This window comes from Scyliorhinus torazame, chromosome 13, assembly GCF_047496885.1.
Source record: "Scyliorhinus torazame isolate Kashiwa2021f chromosome 13, sScyTor2.1, whole genome shotgun sequence".
In the NCBI taxonomy this organism is placed as follows: Eukaryota; Metazoa; Chordata; class Chondrichthyes; order Carcharhiniformes; family Scyliorhinidae; genus Scyliorhinus; species Scyliorhinus torazame.
Genome location: NC_092719.1, coordinates 63,022,894 through 63,049,871, shown reverse-complemented (window position 1 = coordinate 63,049,871; position 26,978 = coordinate 63,022,894). Strand labels below are relative to the sequence as shown.

The 26,978-nt window shown below is 47.8% G+C and overlaps 1 protein-coding gene across 1 annotated transcript in view; it reads right to left on the bottom strand.

Annotated features, from left to right (window-relative positions):
• Positions 1 to 26,978, bottom strand: part of LOC140388067 (potassium voltage-gated channel subfamily A member 1-like) — a 305,257-nt gene that overhangs the window by 199,046 nt on the left and 79,233 nt on the right. The window contains exon 3 of the transcript XR_011934077.1: positions 12,618 to 12,742. The gene's annotated coding sequence lies outside the window, so the exon portion shown is untranslated. The remainder of the gene's footprint in view (positions 1 to 12,617; positions 12,743 to 26,978) is intronic.

Genomic DNA, 26,978 nt, shown 5'->3' with positions numbered 1-26,978 from the left:
ATTCGCCTCGCTCCAATCATCCGGTACTACTCCAGTGGAGAGTGGGGATGCAAAGATCATCGCCAATGGCGCAGCAATTTCCTCCCTCACTTCCCGGAGTAACCTTGGGTATATCCCGTCAGGTCCAGGGGACTTATCTATCCTGATGCTTTTCAAAATTTCCAGCACATCCTCCTTCTTAATATCAACCTGTTTGAGCCTATTAACCTGGTTTCTGCTGTTATTATGAGCAACAAAGTCCCTCCCTCTAGTGTATACTGAAGCAAAATATTCTTTAGGGCCTTCCCTATCTCCCCTATCTTTGATGGGAGTAGGGCGATTTCTTCAACACGTCCTCATCTATGGTTGTATCATAGTTTAGGAGTTCTTTGAAATGTTCTCTCCATCAAAATTTTCTCTGTCTCTCAAGAGGGTTCCGTCCTTACTCTGCACTGGCTGGAGGCCTCGGGTGTTGGTCTGTATATTGCCTTGATGGCACTGAAGAAGCCTCAGGTGTAATGCTTGTCAGTGGGGAGTTGTAGCTCCTTCGCTTTCTCAGTCCAACATTGGTTCTTGATGGCTCCAGTTCTTCTTTGTACCTCCACCTTGGCTAATCGATGAGCTCTTCTCTTTGCTTTGCTGGTTATGTCATTTTGCCAGGTGTGGAGAGCTTTCCTCTTCTTGCCAATGAGGTCTTGGATGGTGTAGTCATTCTTGTCAAACCAGTCTTGGTGTTTCTTGGTCTATTAGCCAATGGTTTCACCACAGTTTGAGATGATGGCTGTCTTCAGCTCTTTCCAGTTTTCCGCCACTCTATTAGAATGGATACTATAGAGATTTTGGAGGCTACATTGTTGGAAGTTCACTAGCATGCTTGGCTCTTGAAGCCACTCAACATTGATCTATTTTCTGAGTTGTTTTTCATCTGCCGCTACTTCTGGTGGAGTATTATGGACATAGAGGAGCGGTTGAGCCAGTGGTCTTTCCAGCAGTCATCTGCACTGGTCAACGCTTTCGTGATGAGATCCTTTTGGTCTCAGGATCGGACGATGACGAAGTCGATCATGCGCCAGTGCTTTGATCATGAATGTCTGCAGGAGGTCTTAAACTTGTCTTTTTGGCAGAGTAGTATTTTAGTGATGACAAGCTGGTGTTCCGGGAATTTGGTGAGCAGGGGAATCCTGTTGGAGTTGCAATTCCCAACTCCTTCCTTTCCAATGGTTCCTTTCCAGATTTGGGAGTCTTTTCCAACCTGGCATTGAAGTCCCCAAAGAGGATGATCTTACCTTCTTTAGGAATGTTGGAGAGTATGATGTCTAGACTTCTTTGCACTCATCATTGGCATCAAAGGTTGGCATAGGCACTCACGACCTTTGTCTGCTGGTCCTTGGCAAGTTATAGATGAGGGGTCTTGAGATGCTCGTTGATGCTGACAGGAAACTCCAAGAGTCGGTTGACAAATTTATTCGTAAAGGCAAAACCAATTTCATGCATCCTGGGCTGAGCATCAAGTTTTCCTTTCCAGAAGAAGGTTTAACTACCGCCATCTTCCCTCAGTTGCCTTTCGCCTGCTCTTCGGGTCTTTTGCAGGGCAGCAATATTAATGTTGAAATGCCTGAGTTAATGGACAACAAGGGTAGTTCTCCATTCTGATCGATTATTTTGCGCATTATCCATGAGGATTCGTACATTCCAGGTTCCAAAATTCAGTTTACCTTTGATTTTCTGACTGCAGGTAGATGAGCCTGTTGAATGCGGTTTTCCAACCAGATTGGAGATGGATCAGACTATTTCTCGGGCACCTTTTTTAGCCCTCTCCCCATGCAGGTTGAGCAGATTGGATCCTGAAGAGGGCTGCATCGTCTTGAGAAAAGTTGTTGAAAAGCTCTCCTGTTCCTATTCCAAAAGCGAGGCAACTGAATCAAACTCCACTGCCTACGTGTTGCTCCAAGCTAGGGATTTCCAGACCTCAAGGTCATGTCTCCATCACCTCTCGCTGATCACCACAGGGTTTGCCTGTGTGGGGCATATTCTGGTTTCCTCTAGGTAGATGCCTGGTGCAGGACATCTTTTAACGTTGGTATGTCATTGCACATCAACAGACACACGGTCCTTGACAGAGGGTAGGCCCAGTTACAGCGCCAAGGGAACTTCGATGACTAGGGATCTCCCTACTTCTGCCGCCTTTATCCACCATCACAGCTATTGATACCATACGGGTATTTTCCACCTGATACACCATTGAGGACTTATTTTGGATTGTGCTTTGTCTGCTTCCACCCCTCCGACCTTACCTTTATGGATGACACTGCCATGAGCTTAAGACTCCTGATGACATTGCTCTCGAGATCAGCAGAATATACAGTCTCTCCACTACGGCAAGGTGGCAATCGAAGGAAAGGACATCTAACTCTAATCCTAATGCAGAACCAAAGAATCTCGAGGCCATAATGTTCACATTTTGATATTGTGCCCTTATGTACTCAAGTGCAGATCACTTAGAGTATACATTGAGAAAAATAATGGTCTCAATACTGATGCTGTTTATAGCTCTCCAGTCTGAAACCATCAAACAATCTCTTCTCTGTTCATTAACCAACTTTATATCCATACTGCCACATTATTTTTTGTATTATGTGAATTCATTTTATCATGAAGCTTTTTACGTGATTCCTCATCAAATGCCTTTTGCAAATACACATGTAACACATGAACTGCATTTACCCTTGCACTGCGTTCCATAATATCCTCAAAAAAACCCTCAATGACAAGAATAAATCATTGGGCTAAATTTGTGGAAGGTAACTGTAATAGGCTGCCTGTAGGAATTGATTTAGGTCATTGTGGAGTTTGAATGGAGTATAGAAAATTGGTGCTGTTTCTCTCATCTGAGTAATTTCTGTGGATGAACGATCAAGTACATTCAAATTACCTGACATAAGTGGCATTTGACAGGGTTTAAGGTTAGGGCAGATTGATGTTTCTCATCTTATGCAGGTAACAGAAAACACCAATATTGTGGATTCGGCTCAGCACAGCATCGCATATGTTCTTCTAGATTTGGTATTAAAGCAAGGCCCATCTGTGTCCTGGTGATTGTTAAATATCCCATGGCATTATTCAAAGAGCAGAGAATTCCCCCACTGTTCCCAATGCCCAATGAATCCATCATTCATTTATTGCTGTTTATTGAATATTGCTGGAACAGGTTGGCTATCATAATTTCAAATAATAGCAGTACTTTTGAAAATCTCCCTCTGATTTTCTGAAATTAATATAGATATCTTAAGCTTCATAGAAAACCGTCCCAATTAACCAGTAATAATGACAAATTAATTATCAAGATCTTCAAAACTCTTCATTTAATTGTAAGGTACAAAGGAACTTTAATTCTAATTTATCATTCCTTAATAATTTATTAACTTACTATTCAAATCTCTGGTAATTGTTATTAGATTTTGCAAATTTAATTAGCAAGTATCTGAGGGAAAATATGTGCACAACCGTAGCAACTCACACCTCCAAGTTAGTCCCTACTCTGTCCCATTTCTGGTTTCTGATTGGCTCACAAGTCTTGTCTCCTTTTTCTGTTCTGTGGCTCCCACCTTTTAAGACTTTCCTGCTGTTCAGTTAGTACTTCCAACTAAAGTAGATACAGTGAAGGGGGATCTTTTCTTCCACATTTCTGCCTTCTGACTTGAAACTAGCTGCCTCTCAAGGTTTCTTTTGCTGCAGTCCAACGTCAAAAACAGCCAGAGTTGAATTCGCCCTTGAGCATTGATTTTGTTGGCTATCAGAATCAGAGATCATCCATTGCTATTAATTAAATGGCCCTTTCACTTTAACTTTATTTGTTGCCGTTGATCTCCCAAGATGTATGGAGATATTGTAGCACACCCAGGAAACAGTCAACCTGAAGGTAACCACTTTGAGTGGTCAATTTTCCCATCCTCAAAGGACTGTTTGCATTAATATGCAGCTGTAGCTAATAGGCAATGGACTCATAAAGATGAACTCTCAAGCCACATATGGCACCATTGGTTTTAAAATAGACATTGAGGAATCCAAAGCGTTTGTAAGAAATTAACCCAAAATGGTAGAATATCTGGACACATCGGGCTGGATTCTCCAATTTTGCGGCTAAGTGCCGATGCCGGTGTGGGAACAGAGGAGTTATACGGCGGCAAAATTGCTGCCGAACCCTCACCGATTCCGGGACCGGTGAGGAGCTACCAGCGGCGCCCGGTAAAACTCCCGGCTCCCGCGCCAGAAACGGGCAGAGAATGCAGTGGTCACGCCATACAACATGGTGCTAGTCGCTTGTGGACCCAACCTGCCAGATAGTGCCCCTCTGGACCCCCCCCCCCCCCTCGCCAACCCCGTCCCACCCTCCACCAGTTCCCGCCGAAGTCCCCGCCCCCCACCCCACCCCCGACTGTGGCGGCGCTGGACACAGTCCTCGGCCGCAAGGCGAGGTTGACGAAAACCCAGAGCACATGTGATCTGGGCCATCATGAACTCGGCCCATCGGGATAGGAGCACGGGGGATGGCCCTTAGGTGACGTCCTGAGGCCGTCCCAACGGCGAGCGTCGTACTCCCCGATGACGCCATTTTGGAGGGAGCGGAGTATCCAAAAGCAGACGCCACCCCCGATTTTGGCGTCAAAAGGGATTCTCCGCCCGATCGATGATTACGCCGGAGAATTCCGCCCATCATGTTCCAATTAGTATTGCGGCTTTTTCATCGTAAGTTATATTAACTGTTCTAATTAACAGGTAGAAGTCCAGCCACATGTGTACATGATAACCGAATAACTGGCCATGAGAGAGAGTTTCTTGGGATATATGACTGGATATATATGCAGTATACATCTACAGAGGACGCAAGGAATATTCTTGGGATGGTTAACTGCTTTCCTATTATTTCGGAGGTAGCTCTATACTTTTAAAGGGACATCTGTTGCACCTATATGAACAGGTACATTTTCTAAGCCTATAGTAAGATTCCTCTCCCCACCAGCATCCTTCGACTTTGCAACGACAGCATGTGCAGCACCTTGCTGTGGATATGAACTCAGTGGATCTGCCCTAATATGTTGAGGGAATTTTAACCCCAGTGAGAAATGGGAAAGGGGATAGGGTAAAATTTCAGAAATCTGCAACCTGACACCTACCTGCCTCCATTTTCAACTTTAACTGAAACAGGTTAGGGGTGGGCAACTAACTTTCTCTCGAGAGCCAGATCAGATACTTAAATCTGATGAGGGCTTGGGAATACATGCAGCTTAAGAAAGGCAGGAATGGCCAGAGCCGGCAACCTGTTAAGCCATGTGGTTTGCCTCTTGTTATTCTGTTAATAACCTAGCTACATGCTTCTTTCTCTGAAATCTACCTTTACTGGACGGTGTGTGTGTGTGCGGGAGGGGGTGGGAGGGGGGCAGGGGGAGGTGCAGAGTGGGAAAGGTTGCATGCGTCTGGAGATGGTGTGGGGTGTGAGTGAGGGGGGGGGATTATGTAAGGGGTGTGTGTGTCGTGGGGAGGGTAAATATTTGTGTGTGTGTTGTATAAGCAAAGTGCTTTCAACCCACGATAATGTAATATCCTGCATGGTAACAGCATGGTAGGCAGTAATATGGTATGCAGGTGGACCTTGAAATAGGAAAGTTGATTATTAACACCGTTAGCAGTCAGGACAGATATAAAGACTGGATTTGGGTCTGTGTGTGACTTTAGCAGGAGAGATTGCGGAGACGTTTTTGACTTGGTATTCTTGACCATGTCCTTTATCAGGATTGCAGCCATTCATTTGTTTGCTATAATAATTCAAAAGGAAGCTGTCGGTAACAAAGTATTTATTTACATATTTACAATAGTCTGCGTAATGCAGCATCTCACTCTCAGTGTAATCCTAGCTGAGAGGATTTGTTACACTAGGTCCTGAGTTGGGCCTGCTTTTATACCTTGCTCATAACAAGCCCCCACCCAGGGAACCCGTGCTCCATGAGTCCACAGGCAAATCAATGATGATTTCCCCAAGATCTTCATAGTGGTTATGACATTCTTCCCACCCAACAGAGTCTGAAACTCCCCCATTAGCTGCTACTGGCAGAAAACCCTCCACGTCCATATCGGAACCCGAGTCACAGCACTCTTGCTGGGTCAGATGGGCCAACTTTACCCAAGGGGTGGCTCATACTGCGGCAACATCGGTACTATCGCCGGTGGAACGTCCCGACAGATGACTTCACGCCTGGTCAAATGGTCCACATGCTTCCCTGGACTACATGAGACTGAGCCAGTCTAGGCCAGTACCACTCCAGGGGGTCACAACATGCAATTGCCAACATTCCGTGCATAAATGGTGTCCCTGGTGTGGAACGTTCGCTCCAGTGCCCCTGAACCATGGTGACTCTTCTATGATTCCTGATGTCACTCGACCTTTGCCACAAGGTTTGGAAGAGTAAGACTCAACTGAGTCCTGGGTTGTCGTCCCATCAAAGGTTCTGCTGGTGCAATCCCGGTGGTCACATGTGGCATCGCACAGTAACTGACAAAGAAGCACACCAACCACATGTCTATAGACCCAGTCGGCTGCTTTTTCAATCCCAGTTTAAACATTTGGACCACCCACTCTGCCAGTCCATTAGATGAAGGATGATATGGCGTGGTGCGGATGTGCCAAATGCCAGTACGCCACATAAAAATGGCAAACTCCTCGCTGGTGAAAGGCATCCCTTAGTGTGTCGCCAGCACTTCCGGAAGTCCATGGGTGCAAAAAGATTTCAGGAGTTTCTCGATTGTGGCCTTGGACATCGTGGAAGATATCCTGAAAATCTCCAGCCACTTGGAGTGGACATCCACAATCATTGGGAACATGGAGCCATGAGCGGTCCAGCAAAATCCGCATGGAGGCAAATCCATGGACATCCCAACCATTCCCAAGGTGGAGAGGAGCTGATGATGGAAGATTCTGAACTTTCTTGCACGCCGGGCAATCTTTTACAATTCTCTCGATGCCCCCATTGATACTCGGCCACCAAACATGGCTCCCCTCCAAACAGTTTCATTTTTGAAACCCCTGGTTGGCCAGCGTGCAAATCCTGTAACACGCCTTCTTGTCCCTAAGGGGGAATGACTACTCGAGCAGCGTACACTATTATACCACATTCAAACTCAGTTTGGAGAACTTCTGAGCGAAGGATCACAGTGATGCAGGAACAGTCTGCTTTTTACATCGTTTGAGTAACATAAGATGAAGCTTCGCCAACCTCGGGTCCCTCTGTGCTCATGCATGTAGTCGAGCAGCTGTAGCTGGTAAGGTATTTGTAGAATTCAATGTCGCAATCACCTTATCGGCAACAGGCAGTGATGGGGCAGTCACGGGCAATGGCAGACAGCGGAGGGGATCCGCATGGGCAATTGTGATACCTGAATGGTGTTGAAAAGTGTACTCGTAAGCAACAAGTAAAAATGCCCACTGTTGGATCCTGGCTAACGCAATAGGTAGGATACTCTTGTCCTCCTGGAATAGGCCGAGCAATGGTTAGTGGTCCCTTATGATAGTGAAATGCCGTCCATACACACTTTGATGGAATTTCTTAATTCCAAAGATGACAGCCCAGACCTTCCTTCTCAGTTTGTACATGCCCACGCTCGGCGTCCGCCAAAGGTCCTCGAGGCAAATGCAATGGGGCATTCCTTGCCATCATCCCACACTTGTCATAATGAAACCATCAGTAACAATGAGGCATTTATTTACATATTACAATAGTTTGCGTACTGCAGCATCTCACTCCCAGTACAATCCTAGATGGGAGGATTTGTTACACCCGGCCCTGAATTGGGTCTGCTTTTATACCTTGCTCATAACAAGTTCAAGGTTGGTTTTTATTTGTTCATGGGATGTGGGCATCGCAGACTGGGCGAGCATTAATTGCCCAACCCTAAATGCCCTTGAGGGGGCAGTTAAGTGTTGAAAAATGAAAATGAAATGAAAATCGCTTATTGTCACAAGTGGGTTTCAAATGAAGTTACACATTCCAACGCCTGTTCGGGGAGGCTGGTACGGGAATTGAACCGTGCTGCTGGCCTGCCTTGGCCTGCTTTCAAAGCCAGTGATTTAGCCCTGTGCTAAACCAGCCTCTCATGTTGCTTTGGATCTGGAGGGACATGTAGGCCAGACCAGGTAAGGATGGCAGATTTCCCTCCCTAAAGGACATTAGTGAACCAGATGTTTTTTTACGACAATCAACAATGGTTTCATGGTCATTATTACCGGGCTGCATGGTAGCACAGTGGTAGCATTGTTGCTTCACAACGCCAGGGACCCAGGTTCGATTCCCGGCTTGGGTCACTGTTTGCGCGGAGTCTGCACATTCTCCCCCTGTCTGCGTGGTTTCCTCCGGGTGCTCCCGTTTCCTCCCACAAATCCCAAAAGACATGCTTGTTAGGTGAATTGCTTCACCCGATGCATGTGTGTATCCATTTACAATGTGTATTTTATGTTTGCCCAATTATGTATTTTCTTTTCATGTACAGAATGATCTGTCTGAGCTGCACGCAGAACAATACTTTTCACTGTACCTCGGTACACGTGGCAGTAAACCAATCCAATCCAATCCCTTGGACCTGATGCTGGTGAGTGTAAGGGCTCAGAGGGAGATACTGACAGGAGCAAGAAACCTGCAGGTGGAGCACAGAAGGCATTGCTGGAGATTGTCCATGAGGTCACAGGCGGGGGCGCAGTGGCACACTTGTGGATTTAATGCCAAGAGTGCTTTAATGTCTAATTAGGGCAGGAAAGGCGAGTACAATGGTACTTTCAGCTATATCCTAATGCGTGTATGGTTCCTCACTGCCTTTGATGGGGTCCTGATGGGTTCCAAAACAAAGAGGAATGCAAGAGGATCACAACACTCAGCACAGTGATCAAAGCACCTGCCTGTAAACTGGCTGAAACCACAGGATTTACACCATGTAGAAGTGCTCAAAGCGGGCACGTTAGCACAGTGATTAGCACTGTTGCTTCACAGTGCCATGGTCCCAGGTTCAATTCCCCACTTGGGTCACTGTCTTGTGCAGAGACTGCACGTTCTCCTCGTGTCTGCGTGGGTTTCCTCCGGGTGCTCTGGTTTCCTCCCACAAGTCCCGAAAGATGTACTGTTAGGTAAACTGGACATTCTGAATTCTCCCTCTATGTACCCAACAGCTGCCAGAATGTGGTGACTAGAGGCTTTTCACAGTAACTTCATTGCAGTGTTAATATAAGCCTACTTGTGACAATAAATATTATTGTTATTAGAAGGGGAAAAGTAAAGTCTGCAAACTGTGTTACACAACATGAAATTTCTGTTTCATTTTTGAGGCACACAAATACTGTTTGTTTGCACAATTTTCTGTGTTGCACTTTTTTTTGGTTGCCTTATTGCTGGTGACGTTTCACTTGTGTTGAATGGTAAGGTATGAACTGACATGGCGAAATGGTTGGCTGTGAAAGAGATAGTTGTTTGTAAGACTACCTTGTGTTCATGGTGTTGGATTGTGGGGTGGGGGGGGGGCGGCTGGTTTTTGTATGTGATTGTCAGATAGGTGAAACCTTAGTGTACCTCTCAATACTGAAGACATCCAGGGGGGCATTATTCCCCATTGCTAATGCATTTCCCACATCACGTTTCAATTCATCCTCTTCTTGAAAAGGCACTGTGCTCTTTACCTTGGCTCTGTTGCAGGTCCAAACTCACTGCTGTGCAATGTTGTGCAACATATGATACCATCACCATTCTGGAGACTCTGGCTGGTGTGCTAAAGAGTCCCTCCTGATCGGCTCAGACACCTGAAGCAAATTTTAGACATGGCGATGGTTTGCCCAATGACATGCCTGTGTAGCATATGGCATTCAATATGTCGCACATAGGCTTCATTGATTGGCTTCTTCATGGGTGTCACCAGCCATGATTTAAGTGGGTCGCTCTTGTCTTCGAGATGTGAAGAGATCAGGGAATGTGGACTGCCACAGGTCCATGGTATCATAGCAACTGCCTGGGAATCTTGTTCACACCTTCCTGAAACATCTTTTTGAGGCTGTACATCAGCTGTACGTTGATGCACTGATGAAAATGCATGGGTGACCTCGGGCCTCTTTAACTACCACATCCTGAACCTGTGGGAAGACAGTTAGAGTGGCAAACCTGAGTGCCTGCGCAATCTGACTGACATAAACAGGGCAGTGTTCACATATTTGCCAGGCCTGGCAATCAAGCTATCAGTCACCTGCCTTATGCATTTGCAGTTCACTGACTGCCAGATCCTGCAAATATTAGTGCTTTGGAAGAATTCAGAGGCAAAGAAGCCAAGACCACCTGGTGGTCACCAGGTCCACTTGGCCCAGACCTGTTCACTATCTGACACAGGACCTTGAGATTCCTGAGATACTGGTGTTCAGTTATGCCAAGGAAGCTTATCCTCTGTCTCCAGAACCTATTACAGTAAGAAGTCTTACAACACCAGGTTAAAGTCCAACAGGTTTGTTTTGAATCACTAGCTTTCGGAGCACAGCTCCTTCCTCAGGTGAATGAAGAGGTGGGTTCCAGAAACATATATATAGACAAAGCCAAAGATGCAAGACGATACTTTGAATGTGAGTCTTTGCAGGTAATTACGTCTTTACAGGTCCAGATGGAGCAACTGGAGAGAGGGACAATCACAAGATAAAGAGGTGTGAATTGTCTCCAGCCAAGATAGTTGGTAGGATTTCACAAGCCCAGCCCTGATGGTGGGGGGGTAAATGTAATGTGACATGAATCCTATATCCCGGTTGAGGCCGTACTTATGTGTGTGGAACTTGGCTATAAGTTTCTGCTCAGCGATTCTGCGTTGTCGCGCGTCCTGAAGGCCGCCTTGGAGAATGCTTATCCGAAGATCAGAGGCTGAATGCCCTTGACTGCTGAAGTGTTTCTCGACTGGAAGGGCACATACCTGCCTGGCGATTGTCACACAATGTCTGTTCATTCATTGTCGCAGCGTCTGCATGGTCTCGCCAATGTACCACGCTCCGGGACATCCTTTTCTGCAGCGTATGAGGTGGACAACGTTGGCCGAGCTGCATGAGTATGTACCTCGTACCTGGTGGGTTCTCACGTGTAATGATCTCACGTGTAATGATGTAATGTTGATGATCTGGCACGTCTTGCAGAGATTGTTATGGCAGGGTTGTGTGGTGTCATGGTCGCGGTTCTGAAGGCTGGGCAGTTTGCTGCAAACAATGGTCTGTTGAGGTTGCGTGGTTGTATGAAGGCAAGTAGTGGGGGTGTGGAGATGACCTTGGCAAGATGTTCACCTTCATCGATGACGTGTTGAAGGCTGCAAAGAAGATGTCGTAGTTTCTCCACTCCGGGGAAGTACTGGACGACGAAGGGTACTCTGTCGGTTGTGTCCCGTGTTTGTCTTCTGAGGAGGTAGGTGCGTTTTTTTGCTTTGGCCCGTTGGAACTGTCAGTCGATGAGTCAAGCGCCATATCCCGTTCGCACGAGGGCATCTTTCAGTGTCTGTATATGTCTGTTCCACTCTTCCTCATCTGAGAAGATCCTGTGTATACGGAGGGCTTGTCCATTGGGGAAGGCTTCTTTAATGTGTTTGGGGTGGAAGCTGGAGAAGTGGAGCATCGGTAAAGCGAAGTGCTGAGGTGACCGTCCTTGATGGAGATGAGTGCGTTCAAGAATGCAACCGATTATGGTGAGTCTGATGGTGGGATGGAACTTATTGATGTCCTGAGGAAGGAGCTGTGCTCCGAAAGCTTGTGATTCTAAACAAACCTGTTGGACTTTAACCGGATGTTGTAAGACTTTTTACTGTGCTCACCCCAGTCCTACGCCAGCATCACCGCATTACAGAACCCATCTGTATGGTATGGTCACCCGCGAGCAGCAATCCTTTGTTGATTGCCTCTCACCAGTGGAGCTGCAGGTCTGTGAACTACAGTCTCTTTCTTCTTATTCATTTATGGGATGTGGGTGTCACTGGCCAGGCCAGCATTTATTGCCCATCCCTAATTGCCACTGAGAAGGTGGTGGTGAGCTGCTGCAGTCCATGGCCAAGATTTTCCAACACCCCCACCCTTCCCACCCCAATTTCCCAAAAAGAAGTACAGCCAAATGCATTGGAGTTAAATGCGGAAGACTAGTGGGTTGGAGCCAACTTCCTGATTTGCTCATATTTTTCTGGATTTAACTCCAACCCAGACCTAAGCACTCACCCAGGTTACAAATCACCCCAATACAACTACTTTCCACTGGGGTTCATCTGCCATAAATTCAGCAGAATTTTGTGTAAATTCAGAAATGGTATTAACAACATCCACGCGGGTTCTTTGCTGCATGTATCGATTGTCCACTGAGATTAGGGCAGACGATGGGAAAATTCTCACAGAAATTCAATCCCCAATTCTTTTTTTTAAACTTTTGTACGTCATAATGCAAGTCATTTCCATCTACAACCTCAAATGTATGTAACACACAATACAAGAACTATATTCATAGAATCACAAGCCATATGAAGAGGTACAAATTTCATTGTGCATGCGTCGTTGGGTATTGTATGTGGTGCAAGACAAAGATCACCTTTTAATTTTAGAGTGGTCCTACCTGAAGAGTGCAGTCGCTTCTTTAATATTCACCCCTATAACAGTCTACTCAGCTTGGTAGTCTGCCAAGAGTCTCTGGCCTGCGAACGCTGCTTTGATTCCTTTAGATGTGCTGGTTCCATTCCGCTACAGGAAAGAAAATCAACATAAGGAGAAGGCTCTTGTGTTGTTACACTTTAACAGATCTACAGGTAAGCTCATTGATTGAAGCCTGTTTTGGATAATTCTGGAAGGTCATATGCTTATCTGGAAGGTCTTAAAATTAGGTGCCTAAAGACTCCTGAAGGCACGTTACTTGATGCTGATACTTTCACATTGTGGGAGGCAAACATAGATGGTATGAGCTCCTGGAGGATTGTAAATGTGATGTGATTCCAAGCAGGTGCAATCATTATACAGCTTCAGTAAGGGAACAATCTTTTCATTTCCTTTCCCTCAGGGTAGCAAACCTATTACTGTCTGATCCATTTGCTTTGGGTTGAGACAATGTGGTCAATTGTAACATCGAGGGCTTCTAATTACAGTGTTGCTTGAACATTGGATAGTGTGCTTGGGTTTTTCCATAGTTACCTCCCAATCTCAGCTTTGCCATTATCAGGGAAACAGTATGATGACCACACATTAGGTTATGTTGCACACTATCTGGTCAAACTGCTATTGGTGGATACCTGGGGCGAAATTCTCCGTTATCGGCGCGATGTCCGCCGACTGGCGCCCAAAATGGCGCAAATCAGTCGGGCATCGCGCCGCCCCAAAGGTGCGGAATGCTCCGCATCTTGGGGGGCCCAGCCCCAGCCTTAAGGGGCTAGGCCCGCGCCGGACGAATTTCCGCCCCGCCAGCTGGCGGAAAAGGCTTCCGTCCCGCCAGCTGGCGCGGAAATTAAATCTCAGGGAGGCGCATGCGCGGGAGCGTTAGTGGCCGCTGACGGCATTCCCGCGCATGCGCAGTGGAGGGAGTCTCTTCCGCCTCCGCCATGGTGGAGACCGTGGCGAAGGCGGAAGGGAAAGAGTGCCCCCACGGCACAGGCCCGCCTGCGGATCGGTGGGCCCCGATCGCAGGCCTGGCCACCGTGGGGGCACCCCCCCGGGGCCAGATCGCCCCGTGCCCCCCCCAGGACCCCGGAGCCCGCCCGCGCTGCCTTGTCCTGCCGGTAAGGTAGGTGGTTTAATCTACGCCGGCGGGACAGGCATTTTAGCGGCGGGACTTCGGCCCATCCGGGCCGGATAATCGCGGGGGGGGAGGGGGGGGGGGCCCGCCAACCGGCGAATATCCGGTGCCGGAGAATTCGGAAACCGGCGGGAGCGGGATTCACACCAGCCCCCGGCGTTTCTCCGACCCGGCGGGGGGTCGGAGAATCTCGCCCCTGGAATCAGATCAAAGTGAATGACATAGTGAGATTTAGAAATAGGGGGCAGGATGCTCTGATTTTGAGGCTATGTCCAGAGGAAGATTCTAGTATTACGATGAAAAAATCGGTGAGGCCCCAGCACCGACCCTCCGACCGGGAAGGGGCTAGCAGCCTCGCTACCTAAAACACATGGCCTTCATGAAATAAACGGCCGGAGAATTGCCGGGTCCGTTGCCGCACATCCGCATAGCAACGACCTGCAGCGGGCACACCGTACAACATGGCGCCGGCCATGCGCGGACCCGACCTGCCGGATAATTGATGTGTTGGGTGCTCTGGATCCGTGGAACACATACAGGCCACCAACACTTAAAATAGTGCAACACTATTTTATTAAGTTAGAAACTGTTGAACATACTTTCACTGTGGGTTAACACAATGTTAGATTAAACTAAAGACCTATGCCTGTCCGAACCAGTCTATGCGCTCAGCACATGGTGAGGATCTGTGCTGTAAGCTGTAAGCTCTGTCCTTGTAGGAGGCTGCATCCCGAATGACTGGGAACTCTGATGCCCCCTGTCTTTATAGTGAGTGTGCTCTAACTGGTGATTGCTTGCGGTGTTGTGTGTGTTGATTAGTCTTGCTGCGTGTCCATCAGTGTGTGTATATCTGCACCATGATATACTGGTGTATATTATGACATCCCCCCTTTTATAAAAGAATGTATGTTTGTGGCAATAAATAATGTGTGGTGAGAATGTTTCTAACTAAGTGTGGGGTGCGAAGACATATTTACAGGACTACATACATGAGAACTAAGCTATTTACATGGGAAGGTGCCTGGTGCAGAGAAGCAGTATGCAACAAGAATAACGAGAGCAACACTATATACAAACCAGGGAAACGATCAAACAAAGCAACGAAACAATTCAGAGAGTCTGTAAGTCTGCAAAGTTCATAAATTAAATTAAGCTGTAAGCTCTATCCTTGTAGGAGGCTGTATCCCGAATGAGCGGGAACTCTGATGCCCCCTGTCTTTATAGTGAGTGTGCTCTAACTGGTGATTGGCTGCGGTGTTGTGTGTGTTGATTGGTCTTGCTGTGTGTCCATCAGTGTGTGTGTATCTGCACCATGATATACTGGTATACATTATGACAATAATGACCCCTGGATACCCCTTCGCCACCCCCGGCTACCCCCAATCAGTCCCCCCGGCCCTAGCTGAAGCCCCCCTGGCCAGCGGCCGCCCCCAACTGTGGCGGCACCGGACACAGTACGTAGCTGCCACGCCGGGTTCCCAACCGCTGACACCATGAGTCAACCGCGCGGTCGGGAACTCGGCTCATCGGGGGAGGGCCTTCAGGTAACGTCCTGAGCCCATCCCAAAGGCGTGCGGCGTACTCCTCGATGACTCCATTTTTGAGTGGGTGGAACATCTGAAAACAGGCATCGCCCCCGATTCAGTCGTAAAAAGGGATTCTCCGCCTGATCGCCGATAGCAAGCAGAGAATCCTGCCCAAGGGAAGATTAGAAATACAGAAAATGTGTTTGATGGTTTTCAGTGAGGACATCAAGGTGGTCTATAAACTGAGCTTCAGTCTTGCACGAAGAAATAACAGAATTGTGCAGACAGCAATTGCATTTAGGTTACATCAACTTAAAAACATATTAGGTGGGCGCATTTGGGGAGATGGTGATGTGGTTGTAATGTCAGTGGACCAGTAATCCAAAGACCCAGGCTTGTATTCTGGGGACTAGGGTTCAATTCCCACCACGGCACTTGGCGGAATTTAAATTCAATTAATTTATAAAATCTGGAATGGAAATCTATCCTCAGTAATGGTGATCAGGAAATTATTGTTAATTGTCGTAAAAACCCACCTGATTCACTAATGACCATTAAGGAAGGAAATCTGCCGTCCTTACCTGGTCTGGCCTACAAGTGACTCCAGATCTACAGCAATATGGTTGATTAACTGCCCTTTGAAGTGACCTAGCAAGCCACTCAGTTCAGGGGCAATTAGGGATGTCCTTCACAGTGACACCTATCTCCCGTGAAAGAGTAAAATAAAAATTGAACAAACCTTAAGCTTGCTCAACTGCCAACTATACAGTACGGGGATGCAGGAACTGTTTTCAATCCTTACCATCTTTTGTAAATATTTGCCTGAGTTAATAGTTTGGTGTAGTGCACTGAACCAGTGTAGGAGATTAACATTTTTAAATTTGCAAGATGACATTGTTCTTCTGATCAGTTAAATAAAGATGAGAAAAATGTTGTTAACTCTTAAGGTTCACTGTCCCCTAAGGATATATGGGGGTGCTCCAGCATGGGTACACACTCTGTATCCTATTGCACACTTCCATTAAGTAGAGCACAAATTTTCTGCAACATTTAAAATAAAATGTAGTTTTGAAATCTAAATTGCAAAGCACGGTCTGAGGTTTCGCATTGCTCTTTCTGTTTTTAAACAAAGATCCTCTGCAATACTTTGTCCCATATTAAGCTTCCCCTACGCCATAAGTGAGTATCAGCCAGGCAAGTGCTGTCTATGGCTGGAGCAACAGAACTTTGGGTATCAATGCATGTGGGCCACAGACATCCAACTCGTGTCCGCCTGAACATTATGATGCTGAAAATCCACAGATCCTGCTGGGTGCCTCCAACAGTGAACCTATGTGAGAATTCAGGTCTGGGGAATTTGACTGTCCTGTACAAAAATGGCAATTCCCCCATCATTGTGTGTGTACCTGCCAGAGCAGTGGGGTAGCAGTGGTGGACGTCTGGGGACTGTCACCTCAGAAGCTCTGGCAGAGAACAAAATGTTTAAGGCCCCAATGTAAACACATGATTCACCCACAGTTTGTGTATCGCCTTCTGGGCCCAGGCATTGAACCACATGTCACTGCAAGACTGTTGTGCATCCTTTCACCCGATATATTGGCTACAAGTTTTCCACCAGACTGGGGCTGAGGATGTTCTTTCCTTGGTACCCCTGTTCCCTGGCCATACCCAATCTCACAGAACAGGAGAAAGCAAATATACACAGGAGGCAGACCTGGGAAGTTGAAATCTTTGGGTTATTTTTAAGTGACCAGTCTTGAAATCATAGATCAGAGAGCAAACAGGGACAGACAACAGGAAATCTTTTGCAACAATGGTTATCAAAATTGCAACATAATTTTTCCACATGTACCATGTAGCCCCTATATTGGAAGCAATTTTCCCAGTTACAAATGAGAGGGTTGGAAGCTACAGAGAGTTGACAGTTTCACCTGTGCTCCTGAAGTGGGAGCTGGGCGGGGTGGGCGGGTGACTTGACTTTGAACCTTACAGTGGAGGGTTTTTGAAAGAGCTATTCAATTAGTGCCATTGGTGCCATATATAGCACCAAAGAAATGGTTGTGATTGTTGGAGATCAAACATCTTTGCCTCAGGAAACTGATGAACAAAAACATTAAGGAAGCCCTAGGACCAAACACCTTCAGCAATTACATCATGAAATAGTGATACCCACTAATGATTGCACAATTTCAATTTCATTCTGTTATAACCTGCCTACTTACGATTGGCTGGGGACTAATGACTATCCCACAATCCTATGGGAGTATGAACTTCCCCAATGAGGGGGGCGGAGAAACTCCTAGTATAAATAAGCTGGCCAGTTCAGGAACCAGCAGGAATGAGAAGGTAGCAAGGGAAGTTACTGCTACTGTTATGTATATATTGTTATAGTAAATAAACGTTATTATTTTGTATCCTTAAAACTCGTGCTGGATTCTTCGTGGCCCTTACAAAACTGGCGACGAAGGTAAAAGTGAATAGCTGTCTACACTGCTGAAGCCACCTCCCTGGATTTTTGTTGGATACAGGTTGGAAGTTGTTTGCTATTATACCATGCCTCTGTACGGACGTTTGGATGTTTTTGATGCTGCGCTGGAAAGCTGGAACCAGTACACACAACGGATGCGTTACTATTTCCGGGCAAACAATATCACTGAAAACGAGCGGCAGGTGGTCATATTGCTCACCGCCTGCGGGCCGCATACGTTTGGGGTGATTAGGAGCCTTATGTACCCAGCTGCGCCGGACACCAAAACGTTTGACGAACTTGTGAATATAGTGGGGCAACACTTTAACCCAACCCCGTCCACGATAGTCCAGCGTTACCAGTTTAATACCGCTGAGAGGACCCCTGGAGAATCCCTTGCCGATTTTTTTATCCAGGCTACGCGGGATTGCGGAGTACTGTGACTATGGTGAGACCTTGTCAGAAATGTTACGCGACCGTTTGGTTTGTGGTATTAAAAATGCAGCAACCCAGAGAAAGTTGTTAGCAGAGCCAACATTGACTTTTCAACAGGCAATACAAATAGTCTTGTCCCGAGAGAGCGCAGAGCGAGGAGTACAGGAGCTACAGGGAATGGAAGTGCATGCCTTGGGGCGCAACCCTTTCCGCCCGAAAACGTCCCCCCGCACTCCTGTGGTACCTTGGGCGAGGCAACGACCAGACCGACGCCAGAGGCCATCGGACATTCCTCCCCGAAGGGAGCCTTCTCCAGAGCCAATGGATGAGGAGCCGTGTCCGTGTCAGACTTGTAGGCGCCGACCCCGTCGCGGACGGCGGTCCTGGGGACGCCAGTCCTGGGGACGCCAGAGGCGCCGTCGTTCCGACCGAAACTGGGACCAGCCCAGGCGCCGTAACTGGGACCAGCCCAGAGGCCGTACCTTCCATGTGGATGAACCTGCAGCGACCACTCCTGAGGACGTGGAGACGGAGGACGACTGCCTGCAGCTGCATTGTGTGGCAGCTCCCCGTGTGGCCCCCATAAAGGTGACAGTACGGGTCAATGGCCACCCGCTGGAGATGGAGTTCGATACTGGCGCAGCGGTCTCCGTGATCGCCCAGAGGACATTCGACCCCAACAAGCAGGGTATACAGACTCTTACATTAACTGACTCACAGGCCAGGTTGGCCACCTACACGGGGGAACCAGTGGACATTGCAGGAACTACAATGACCCCTGTTGTCTATGGACGCCAGGAGGGGCATTTCCCACTTATCGTAGTGCGTGGCCATGGGCCCAGCCTGTTGGGTCGGGACTGGTTGCGCCATTTGCGGTTGCAATGGCAGCACATCCTCCAAACAGTTTCTGGAGGGTTGACTGAGGTGCTAGGACGATACCCAGAGGTATTCCAGCCTGGTTTGGGGAAAATAAAAGGGGCCGTAGCCCGTATCCAAGTTGAACCAGGAGCCACGCCGCGCTATTTCCGGGCGCGCCCAGTGCCTTACGCTTTGCTCGAGAAGGTAGAAGGGGAGCTCACTCGTTTGGAGAGTTTGGGTATTATTAGGCCCGTCCGTTTTGCTGACTGGGCAGCACCAATTGTACCAGTAATGAAGCCAGATGCCACAGTTCGCTTGTGTGGCGACTATAAACTTACAGTGAATACAGTTTCCCGACTCGACCGATACCCAATGCCTCGCATAGAGGATCTCTACTCGAAACTTGCAGGTGGACTCTCATTCACAAAATTAGATATGAGTCACGCCTACCTGCAGTTGGAGCTGGACCCTGCCTCCCGACCATATGTAACAATTAACACACACCGGGGCCTGTATGAATATACACGGTTGCCATTTGGAGTATCCTCTGCCTGCGCAATTTTTCAACGTGTTATGGAGGGCATTTTGAGAGGTTTACCACGTGTGGCTGTTTACCTAGATGACGTGTTGATTACAGGGACATCGGAGCAAGAGCATTTGGAAAATCTGGAGGCTGTCCTTAGACGCCTTTCGGAGGCTGGAGTCCGTTTACGTCACACAAAGTGCGTATTTCAGGCAAAAGGAGTAGTCTACCTAGGTTATCGGGTGGACCGCGAGGGTCTGCACCCCGTCGCAGAGAAGGTGCGTGCAATTCAACATGCCCCCACCCCGACTGACACTTCGCATCTTCGTTCTTTTCTTGGTCTCGTAAACTATTACGGGAAGTTCCTCCCCAATCTGGCAACTACGCTGGCCCCCTTGCACCTGCTGCTAAAGAAAAATCACACCTGGGTTTGGGGTCAGCCACAAGAAACCGCTTTCCGGCGGGTAAAGCAACAATTGTCGTCGTCTGGGTTACTAACCCACTATGATCCGGGAAAGCCTTTGCTCGTCACATGTGATGCATCCCTGTATGGTATTGGGGCTGTCCTGTCCCACAAGATGGAGAACGGGGCCGAGCGACCGATAGCTTTCGCCTCCCGCACATTGACTGCAGCGGAGAAAAAGTATGCGTAGATCGAGAAGGAGGGCCTGGCAGTGGTTTCCGCGGTGAAACACTTCCACCAGTATGTGTACGGCCGCCATTTCACTATCGTGACTGATCATAAGCCCCTGCTGGGACTCTTCAGAGAGGATAAGCCAATACCGCCCATTGCTTCTGCACAGATCCAGCGCTGGGCTTTGTTGCTTGCTGCATATGAGTATTCTCTGGAGCACAAACCAGGTACGCAGATAGCAAATGCCGACGCACTGAGCCGATTGCCTTTATCGACCGGCCCCATGTCGACCCCCACGACCGGTGAGGTGGTTGCAACCCTAAATTTTATGGACACCTTGCCTGTCACGGCATCACAGATCCGTGAGTGGACCCAGACGGAGCCAGTCTTGTCAAAGGTTCGGCACATAGTCCTGTATGGTGGGCAGCATAGACAGCTCCCAGGCGAGTTGCGGGCATTTTCCTCCAAGCTGTCAGAGTTCAGCGTGGAAGACGGCATCCTCTTGTGGGCGCCGCGTGTGATTGTCCCGGAAAAAGGCCAGGAGCTGATATTATCAGACTTGCACAATGGGCATCCGGGCGTGACCAAGATGAAAATGTTGGCCCGGAGTTATGTCTGGTGGCCAGGCCACGACACCGACATTGAGAAGGTGGCCCAAAACTGCTCCATTTGCCAGGAGCATCAGAAGCTTCCGCCGGCCGCGCCCCTACATCACTGGGAATGGCCAGGGCGGCCTTGGGCACGCTTACATGCAGATTTCGCAGGCCCTTTTCAGGGATCCATGTTCCTTCTACTAATTGACGCCCAGTCCAAATGGCTGGAGGTGCATAAGATGCAGGGGACAACGTCCTGCACAACAATTGAAAAGATGCGTTTATCATTTAGTACGCATGGCCTCCCCGAGGTACTGGTCATGGATAATGGCACTCCATTCACGAGTGAGGAGTTTGCTAGGTTTACAAAGATGAACGGCATCCGCCATATCCGCACTGCCCCTTACCACCCGGCTTCAAATGGGTTGACAGAGCGTGCAGTGCAAACATTCAAAAGAGGCCGAAAGAAGCAGTCTTCTGGATCAATGGACACGAGACTGGCTCGCTTTTTGTTTACGTACAGGACCACCCCCCATGCAGTGACTGGGGTAGCTCCCGCAGAACTCCTAATGGGCCGAAGACTTCGCACCCGCCTTAGTATGGTCTTCCCGGACATTGGCGCAAAAGTACGCCGCACACAAGAACGGCAGGGACGGGGATTGTCTCGGCATCGTCCGATTCGGCAGTTTGCACCCGGTGACCCAGTATTCGTGCGGAATTTTGCTGGTGGTGCCCAATGGGTTCCTGGTGTAATCTTTCGCCAAACGGGCCCTATATCTTACCAAGTGCAAGCCCAGGGTCGTCTCCAGCGAAAACATGTAGACCACGTCCGGTCCAGAAGATCATCCCCTCAAAAGATTCCCCGCCCCCGGAGCTCAGTTCAACAGCCGCAAAGACCAGAGACAAGGGAAGGTAGTCCTCAAAATCTTCCACTGGTGCCTCACTCGAAGCCTGCGCAGGTCGTTACGGGACCGAATGGAGATAGAAATGCTGACATGACGGAGGCAGCAGACTCTGACTCTGAAATGGAGACACAGGATGAATCAGAGGGGGAATCCTCGGGTCCACAGGCCGTGGATGTACAACCGCGCCGTTCATCACGGAAGCGCCGGTCTCCGTCTCGTTATACGCCGCCTGATCCAGCGCCGCGTGCAAATGGCGTCCGGCCTGCGGCCAAACGAGTTTGACGCCTTCCTTCGCCAGGGTCTTCGGTGGATTCCTTGGACTTTGGGAAGGGAGGGATGTTATAACCTGCCTACTTACGATTGGCTGGGGACTAATGACTATCCCACAATCCTATGGGAGTATGAACTTCCCCAATGAGGGGGGCGGAGAAACTCCTAATATAAATAAGCTGGCCAGTTCAGGAACCAGCAGGAAGGAGAAGGTAGCAAGGGAAGTTACTGCTACTGTTATGTATATATTGTTATAGTAAATAAACATTATTTTGTATCCTTAAAACTCGTGCTGGATTCTTCGTGGCCCTTACAAAACATTCACAACTCTTTAGATAGTGAAACAGTTCATGCCCGCATGGAGCAAAACACATGCAACGTTATGCTTGGGCTGATAAGTGACATGCAATACCTGCACCACACAAGTGCCAGACAATAATATTATCATCAAATCCCCCGGCACCAACCTCCTGGGGCCACTATTGATCAGAAAATTAAATGGGCCAGCCACACAAATACTATGCCCACAAGAGGACCTCAAAAGCTGGATATTCTGTAGCAAGCAACTCACTTGATGATTTTCCCAAAGTCTGTCGACCATCCATCCACAAGGCACAAGTCAGGAGTGCAATGGTGCACTTTATTCACTTGCCTGGATGAGTGCACCACTCGAAGTTCAACAACATCCAGGACAAAGCAGCCTGCTTGATCAGCACCCCATTCACCACCTCAAAGTTTCATATCATTCAACACAGGTGAGCTATGGCCACAGTGTGACCATATACAAGATTCAGTGCAGCAATGCAGCATGGTTTTTGTGATAGCACCTCCCAAAGCGGCATATTATATCACCCAGAGGAACAAGGGCAGCAGATTCATGAAAACACCACCATGTTCAAGTTCTCTTCCAAGTCACATACCATCCTGACATGGAAATATACTGGTGTAGCGATATCATCCCGGGTTAAATTCCTAAAATCCCTGCCCAACAACACCGTGGGTGTAATTCCACCTCACAGACTGCAATAGCTCAAGAAGGAAAATCAGCACCACCTTCTCGAGACCAACTAGGAATTAGTAATAAATGCTGGACTTGTCAGCAATTCCAACATCCCCGAACGAACTAAACAAAACTCCCCTACTCTTTATGCATAACCCTAAAGATTTTCCTTTTCAAGTAATTATCTTATTCCTTTTAAGGTTACTTTTGAAGCTGCTTTCACTACCCTTTCAGGCAGTGAATTCAGATTAGAATATATCCCCAAACTCCCAAATCCGACCCCCCCCCCCCACTTCCGTTCCACACACCTCCACTCCTCACCCCCCATGCATTCTGGATCCCGATGATATTTAAACCTTCCGTAACAGGAATTTATTCGCCCCTCCTCAATTCAGGGACCCGCCCCTGAAGGATGTCCAGGTAGCAGGTCCAGCCTCTTGTCTCCAATCACCAGGTGACCAGGCTCTGCGATTTTTTTTCAACTTCCCACTGATTTTCTGTCTGGAATGGGTGGATATTGGCTAGCAGGGTTTAAATGAGGTCTGGGAATTAAAATATCCCAAACCTAATTTCTGCAACAGTGGACGAGTTTCTCGTCACACCGCTGATCACTCAAATGTGAACGTAGTTAAAACTAGGGCTTTCCAGTCTGCAAACTTCATGTCACCTTTTCCAATCCTACTATTTTCCCAAACATGTCTATGTCCTTTTGAAGTTCTCCTATCACCCTCACAGTTCATAATACTTCCAAGTATGCTCCCCAAATTTTGAAATTGTGCCCTGTACACCAAGGTCTAGGTCATTAATGTGCATCGGGAAGAGGGATCCTAACACTGGCCCCTGGGAAACTCCTCTCTAAATCCTCCTCCAATCTGAAAAGCATCCATTAAACACCAATCTCTGATTTCTGTCACTCAGCGGATCTGATATCCATAATGCTGCTGTCCCTTTTATTCCATGAAAAAGTGGAAGTGACTAATCTGATGAGCAGCATTGGGTAATCAATTGTCTTCCATTATACGGCCCTACAAACCTTTCTCAGTGTCAAAGGAATGTAAGCAAAATAAAGGAAAATAATAACTGTATTGAGGCATGTTAATGATTGGGGGACTGGGGTGTTCTCAAAGGTGTTCTTAAGTCTGTTGTTTTTGTTCACCTTATGGACGAAAATAAAAATCAACACAGTGAGTTAGTTGTTACTGATGAAACACACAGAGAGTTGTGACTGCATACTCAATATTAATCTGACTCCCACTAGCAGTCCAGAGGTTTGTTTACCACTTATCCAAATTGACTCAATCATTTGTCAATGAGAATGCAGTGTGTCCAGATGTGATTCATTAGCACTTGGACTTGCCCATGCTTGGTGGCACATTTAATAACAAATCCCTGATTTGGATGCAAGATGGAAAACCAGCTCCCACCTCATCCTCTTCTGTCACTCAAAGTAACTTGCAAATTCAGCAGAACATTTCAGCTAACCTCAGTTGAATACATGCCATTGGACTCCAACCCACGCTAATAAAATGGTAATTTAACTGAGGTCATTCTGACCGCCCTTTTACTTTATGATGATGACTGGTGAGAAGCATTGCCCAAATTTAAATAACCATTATCTTTATATGGTCAATGGTACACCAGGAAGGAATTGTTTTCCATAACTTCAGTCCTACTTTTGACAGCGACAGAAGTTAATTTATAAAATTTAGGTTGGGGGGTGGGTGGGTGGATGGGAGAGTGGGAACAAGTCTGGGAAGAGGCACCGAGGGTTACCATCAGGACAGAATGAAGTACATGGATGCCCACAGCAACATTACTGATGTCAATGGTTATGCTGAAAAGAATTGCCCAATCTGGTGGCTGAGAAGAAGAGGACGCTCACTGAAGGGACGTCAGGCAGATCAGGCTGCATGAGAGGTGCTCTGTGCCACCTGCCATTATTTCCACAACCTGCATCTGAAGACACCGATGACCGACCGGCCTTTGTATTTTGAAGCTCCCAATCTCACAGTAGGTTGTGACAACTGCTCCAATGGTAAAGATAAGTGGAAAGACTTGACAAACTGTAACGCTACAGAGTTATTTAGAAGCATCTGCAACATTCTTTCATAAGTATTGCTTGAAATACAGCATGCCAGGTATTTCCACCTGAACTCCACTTCACCCAACATCATTCGGCACATTTTAGGGAGGTGGAATTCTGTCTCAAGCTGACCCTGTTGGAAACTGAGAGTATAGGCTGAGGCACAGTGTATTTGAGTCCCAGCCAATTTTCCACTTGCTTCACTGCATTCCCAGTCGATCAACACAAGTAGACATTCCCCTGAGCACCAAGGATATTTGAGCCCCTGACTTTTAACCTAGGAAGACTACACAGAGTAAACTACAGAGCAAACTATTCTATTTAAAATAATTTTATGCAGCATGTGTGAAGACGCAAAGCCATTGCAGATTAATACAACTATAAACAAGGGAAAGATCCAGTTCATCATTTCGAGGAGAAGAAAGATTTTGTTTGAGAGGAACTCCCCAGCAAACCCCCTTCTAAGGAAAACCCTATATGTAACACTCCAAAATGTTCCCAGGCTCTGTCCAAGTGAGTAAAACAAGATATCCTAATAAGTCAAAAAAGCAACAGGCGTGCCAGATCTGGTAACTGTTTCCAAAGACTAAACAGAACAATTTTTTTATGATTTAGTGTTGTTGAACTTGAATGTTATTTTCGAATTATATTAGGGATCTGTACAAATTCAAAAACATTTGAATCATCAGTATCCCATGGATACTTCTGATAAGAAATCAATCTCTTTTGGAGTTTTGGCGAGATAATGCTGTAAGGAGTCCAATTACTCCAAAATGGAAAAGCATCTTGCAGTCATCTTGCACCTGTCAATGGACAGTATGTTGTCCAAAATACCTCAGTGTAACTGTGGGCTGGATTCTCCACCGCGCCAGCAATGCAGATCGTGATCGGACAGAGAATTGGGTACTGGCCGAAATTGAGGTTTGCAATGGGAGCCGAACCAACTGCTGTGCCCCCTGCTGGCAGCGGGAGCAAGGTTCATGCCAGCAGGAGGATGCTAATAGATGCAATGGCTCCCAATGACCAATTTGCATCCACTAAGTGGGCCCGGCACCATATTGTCCTGGCCCTCACGATTTTCCGGTCCTCTGGGTTGGGGATCATGTGGGTGCAGGTCATTACTGGTGACCTGACATGGTGGACCTCGCTATGGGCCAAAGGGGAAATTCCTTAAGAAAGTTCCTCCCAAAGTTCACCCGAGGGGCATCCTCACCCCACAATGCATGAACTGCCCACCCCTCCCATACTATCCCCAACCCACCAGAGACCCCCTAGATAGGGAGACCCCTCAGAGACTCCCGAGATAGGAAGATGCCCCAGAGACCCTCTGCAGAGACCCCCTAGATAGGGAGACCCCTCAGAGACTCCCGAGATAGGGAGATGCCCCAGAGACCCTCTGCAGAGACACCCTAGCTACAAAGACCCCCTTGATAGGGAAATGCCCCCTAGAAAACCCTAGTTAGGAAGATCCCCCCACAGAGACTCCATAGTCAGTGAGACCCCCACGGAGACCCCCCCACACACACAGTCCCCCTGTGATGCAGGGGGGGCTGTGTTGCAATGCCAGGGGTGGGGCGGCCCCAGGACCTCAAAATGACAGCCCGATAGTGGGATACCCTCGGGAATCCCTCGTACTCTTTGTGTTGCATAAATGTACCTGACGAGGGATATTGAATTGCTTCATGCAAATCAGTTCCAATTCACCTTCAGCGGGAGAACATAGGGCAGGATTCTCCGATTGCCGACGCCGCAATAGCAAAACACGATTGGCTAGAGAATAGCTTCCGAGGCAAAAATCGGGTTCGGCGCCGGTTTGACGCCAAATCGGGAGGCTCCAGCACCCCGAAAATGGTATATACTGGGGGGGTGGGGATGGTAGGGGAGGGGTGGCGAATCTGTG